Source organism: Acipenser ruthenus, chromosome 4 (genome assembly GCF_902713425.1).
Source record: "Acipenser ruthenus chromosome 4, fAciRut3.2 maternal haplotype, whole genome shotgun sequence".
NCBI classification, from domain to species: domain Eukaryota; kingdom Metazoa; phylum Chordata; class Actinopteri; order Acipenseriformes; family Acipenseridae; genus Acipenser; species Acipenser ruthenus.
This window is the reverse complement of record NC_081192.1, coordinates 105,694,558-105,700,329: the sequence shown is the minus strand read 5'-3', so window position 1 is coordinate 105,700,329 and position 5,772 is coordinate 105,694,558.

The following is a 5,772-nucleotide window of genomic DNA, read 5'->3' as shown; positions in this document are numbered from 1 at the left end:
GCTATTGTTTGGTTTTCTTTGTTTTATTTTTTGCAGAGGGAATCCATCAGTTTGTTTTTTTTATATAAAAAGACTTTTCATTACCTTTTGCAGAATCTGATTGAGATGTTATCTCAGCTATGCAAAATAGAAAAATAAAAAGACAGAACAAAATTGTGTATTAAAATGTGGATCTCCTGAAATGCCCTCTTACCCGCTGGTATTGTTTGCCGATTTCCAGTGGAGGTTTGAGTGGAATTCCATTACAGCAGCGCGTTGACAATGAATGCTCCAAATTATTCCATTATTTCATCCCCCCAGGGAGTGGAGTTATTCATTTGTTTTCTAAAAGGTAATTACGTTGCCAATGAAGAAGTATGTTAAATGATGCAACACAAGAAAATCCACAGTGTTTGCCTGTTTTAGACAAATCTAAATCTAAAACAAAACGGCCAAAATGGTTTAATAGATCAATTAAAAAAAATATTCAGCGAAAAAAGGCACTTTACAGAGTGTTTAAAAGGGATCAAAAACAAAGTACATGGAAAGAGTACTTGGAACTGCAAACAATTAAAAAAGGAAGTCAGAAAGGCCAAGAGAGAGATAGAAATCAATATTGCTAAGGGGGCTAAAACCAATTCCAAAAATATTTTTCCAATATTATAATAGCAAGAGAACATTCAAAGAGGAGGTTAAATGTCTAAGACACAAATGGCAAAATCATAGATGAAGAAAAAAAATAGCAAATATATTAAATGATTACTTTTCACAGGTTTTTACAAAGGAGGACACGGACAACATGCCCGACATGTCGACCTGTTGCTATCCAATTTTAAATAACTAGCATAACAAAGGCAGAAGTGTTAGAGGGACTAGGAGCTCTTAAAAAAATCCCCTGGGCCAGATGAGATCCTCCCAATAGTACTCAAAGAAATGAAAGTAGTTATTTACAAACCGCTAACCAAGATCATGCAACAGTCTCTTGACACGGGTTGTACCGACAGACTGGAAAATAGCAAACGTAATACCGATCCACAAAAAGGGAGACAAAACCGAACCAGGTAACTACAGACCAATAAGCCTGACTTCTATTATATGGAAACTTATGGAAACTATAATAAGATCCAAAATGGAAAATTACCTATATGGTAACAATATCCTGGGAGACGGTCAGCATGGTTTTAGGAAAGGGAGATCATGTCTAACTAACCTACTTGACTTTTTTGAGGATACAACATTGAAAATGGATAATTGCAAAGCATACGACATGGTTTATTTAGATTTCCAGAAAGCTTTTGACAAAGTCCCGCATAAAAGATTAATTCTCAAACTGAACGCAGTACGGATTCAAGGAAATGCATGCATATGGATTAGGGAGTGATTAACATGTAGAAAACAGAAAGTACTGATTAGAGGAGAAACCTCAAAATGGAGTGAGGTAACCAGTGGTGTACCACAGGGATCAGTATTAGGTCCTCTGCTATTCCTAATCTACATTAATGATTTAGATTCTGGTATAGTAAGCAAACTCGTTAAATTTGCAGACGACACAAAAATAGGAGGAATGGCAAACACTGTTGCAGCAGCAAAGGTCATTCAAAATGATCTAGACAGCATTCAGAATTGGGCAGACACATGGCAAATTAAATTTAATAGAGAAAAGTGTAAAGTATTGCATGCAGGCAATACAAATGTGCATTATAAATATCATATGGGAGATAGTGAAATTGAAGAAGGGATCTATGAAAAAGACCTAGGAGTTTATGTTGACTCAGAAATGTCTTCATCTAGACAATGTGGGGAAGCTATAAAAAAAGGCCAACAAGATGCTCGGATATATTGTGAGAAGTGTTGAATTTAAATCAAGGGAAGTAATGTTAAAACTCTACAATGCATTAGTAAGACCTCACCTAGAATACTGTGTTCAGTTCTGGTCACCTCGTTACAAAAAGGATATTGCTGCTCTAGAAAGAGTGCAAAGAAGAGCAACCAGAATTATCCTGGGTTTAAAAGGCATGTCGTATGCAGACAGGCTAAAAGAATTGAATCTATTCAGTCTTGAACAAAGAAGACTACGTGGCGATCTGATTCAAACATTCAAAATCCTAAAATGTATAGACAATGTCAACCCAGGGGACTTCTTTGACCTGAAAAAAGAAACAAGGACCAGGGGACACAAATGGAGATTAGATAAAGGGGCATTCAGAACAGAAAATAGGAGGCACTTTTTTACAGAGAATAGTGAGGGTCTGGAACCAACTCCCCAGTAATGTTGTTGAAGCTGACACCCTGGGATCCTTCAAGAAGCTGCTTAATGAGATTCTGGGATCAATAAGCTACTAACAACCAAACGAGCAAGATGGGCTGAATGGCCACCTCTCGTTTGTAAACTTTCTTATGTTCTTATGTTCTCCCGTTCACTCCAGTACACTGATCACGCCCCCGATCCGTGGGGTGCCCACTTCCTGGTTGGTGACAATCAGCCCTCCTGATGAGCAGTCCTAAGCACAGCCTTCGTGCTAACGATCGCCTCACTACAGCACTGCCCTCCTGATGAGCAGTCCTAAGCACAGCCTTCGTGCTAACGATCGCCTCACTACAGTACTGCCCTCCTGATGAGCAGCTCTAAGCACAGCCTTCGTGCTAATGATCGCCTCACTACAGCACTGCCCTCCTGATGAGCAGCTCTAAGCACAGCCTTCGTGCTAACGATCGTCTCACTACAGCACTGCCCTCCTGATGAGCAGCTCTAAGCACAGCCTTCGTGCTAACGATCGCCTCACTACAGTACTGCCCTCCTGATGAGCAGCTCTAAGCACAGCCTTCGTGCTAACGATCGTCTCACTACAGTACTGCCCTCCTGATGAGCAGCTCTAAGCACAGCCTTCGTGCTAACGATCGTCTCACTACAGTACTGCCCTCCTGATGAGCAGCTCTAAGCACAGCCTTCGTGCTAACGATCGTCTCACTACAGTACTGCCCTCCTGATGAGCAGCTCTAAGCACAGCCTTCGTGCTGATGATCGCCTCACTACAGCACTGCCCTCCTGATGAGCAGCTCTAAGCACAGCCTTCGTGCTAACGATCGCCTCACTACAGTACTGCCCTCCTGATGAGCAGCTCTAAGCACAGCCTTCGTGCTAACGATCGCCTCACTACAGCACTGCCCTCCTGATGAGCAGTCCTAAGCACAGCCTTCGTGCTGACGATCGCCTCACTACAGTACTGCCCTCCTGATGAGCAGCTCTAAGCACAGCCTTCGTGCTAACGATCGTCTCACTACAGCACTGCCCTCCTGATGAGCAGCTCTAAGCACAGCCTTCGTGCTAACGATCGCCTCACTACAGCACTGCCCTCCTGATGAGCAGTCCTAAGCACAGCCTTCGTGCTAACGATCGCCTCACTACAGCACTGCCCTCCTGATGAGCAGTCCTAAGCACAGCCTTCGTGCTAACGATCGCCTCACTACAGTACTGCCCTCCTGATGAGCAGTCCTAAGCACAGCCTTCGTGCTAACGATCGCCTCACTACAGTACTGCCCTCCTGATGAGCAGCTCTAAGCACAGCCTTCGTGCTAACGATCGCCTCACTACAGCACTGCCCTCCTGATGAGCAGTCCTAAGCACAGCCTTCGTGATATTTCTTCAAGTGTTGTCACCAGCTGGAAGCCAAGATGTGAAAGAGGAAAAAAAGAATACTGTAACATGTCATGTCCAATCAAATTTGTATTAGGTTATGCAGACCTGGAGCAATTTAAAAAACAGCTTGGTTCCTACAGCCCCTTCGGTCCCTTCTTGTAGAATTGTACTAGGTTTTCTATCTATACTTTACTTTGTAATGCAAAGTGTAGGCAGGGCAATTTCTCATACCCCATAGAGTTTATATAAACAGATTTAAAATTCCAATTCTAAAATAATTGTGACCACAGAGGGTAGAGATGTGTCTTATACTCACACACTGCTTACAGGTCTAGGCATGGTGCACTAGATGTGTTTGAGGACAGTAACAGTGTGTTTGAGTGCAAGTTACATATTCTTCTGTATCCAAGACACCCCTTCCACAAGTAAAAGCATAGCAAAGTTTACTAAAGCACAGTAAAGCTAACCAAGTATAACAGGGTAGAGGCATGAACCAGAGACCCGCGCACCGCAAGCAAGCATCTCAACCACAATGCAAAAGAGGCTCATCTGCATTCATGGTTATAGAGCATGGTTATAGAACTCACGGACAGGGGACAGGACAGAATCAGTAGTGGCAGTGTATCACACAACACGGCCCGTTCATCTCAATCTCAATATCCCGGACAGGGGACAGGACAGAATCAGTAAAGGCAGTGTATCACACAACACAGCCTGTTCATCTCAATCTCCATCTCCCGGACAGGGGACAGGACAGAATCAGTAATGGCAGTTTATCACACAACACTGCCCGTTACATAAGCTTTGTAAAGAGACGGTAGAGCAAAGTGCGAAACAGCAGGTCTTATCAGAGTCAGTGCACACAGTATGGAAGTAGCCGTGGGTCTTGAAGATTTATATTTATAAGAAGGACGTGTCAATCCGTTTTTCACCCAATATACAATTTTTTTGGTTTCTGCAGCCTGCTTCAGATTTCTTTGTTGTTTTTCACCCAGGTAATTGCCGCACATGCTTTGAACCCCAGTGAAGGCTTGCACGCAGTGACTGAGGAATGCTGTCCAAGTGCATCGGTTACCGTGGGTTACCCATGGGGAGGGTGCGGCCAAGAGATATTTCAACCACGGATTGCAAACAAACCAGGCGAGTCCTACTAGTAACTGCTGGCAAGTCAAACCCTCTTAGCTGAGGAATGCACCAGATACTACCCCATAGCTTAGCTCATGTTTGCTGACTATTTTTGCTACTACTGTTTATCACTGTATAATTGTGTTGCTGATCTGGTCCTGATGTCTGTCTGCAGTGTAATGCTGGCGAGTACAGGACTGGTACAGTTTTGCTTATTCAAGTTGATTTTCTACTGCTGCTGAGGTGCTGTGAGTTGATTCAAGTTGAGGACTTAGAATTGTCAGCCAAAAGTGACAGTTCAGAACTAGATTCATTTAGCCTTGTTATTCACCTTTTAAGTTAGTCCCTATTGTGTTTTGATTAACACAGCCTTTTATAATGGATAACTATATTCTCCAATGTTTAACTTCTAAGTTACAATTGGGTTATTATAGATTTATTTTAACTGCTTGAGAGTTGCTACAGCTTCAATGAATAGATGAAAAAAAAAAAAACACACTTTGGAAATCAGATAACACTGAGATCAACACAGCTGCTTTAAAATTAAATTACTTCAATATGTACTGTATATTAAGCCCAGTTTTCTTCTTTCAGCATGGTTAGAATGCTGGTCCTCAAAGAATAATCCAGAGCCGCTGACAAATGTGCTAAACAGCACTTCTCGCGGGTCACGTGCTACAAACAGTATAATTGAATGGATGTCAATCGTCAGTGGAAGCAGTTGCCTTGCTAAATGTAATCATCTAGACATTTTCTGCCTTTAATAATGTTTCTCTCAGGGATCAAATACACCTAATATAAGTATAGAGCAAAGCTGTCAATATTCACAGGGGATTCCACAGGGAGCAATGCATTCACCCTGGAGCTCCTGAGGGTTCGGGAGGCACACATCAATGGGACTGATTCTACTTGCCACACTACAGAGGAGGACCCTACCGTCCAGGAGCCCAGAAGCTCAAAGGACACACCTGCAGGGCTGAGCGTTAGGGAGCATGGCAGCATTCACTCTGGAGCTCCTGAGGGTTCGGGAG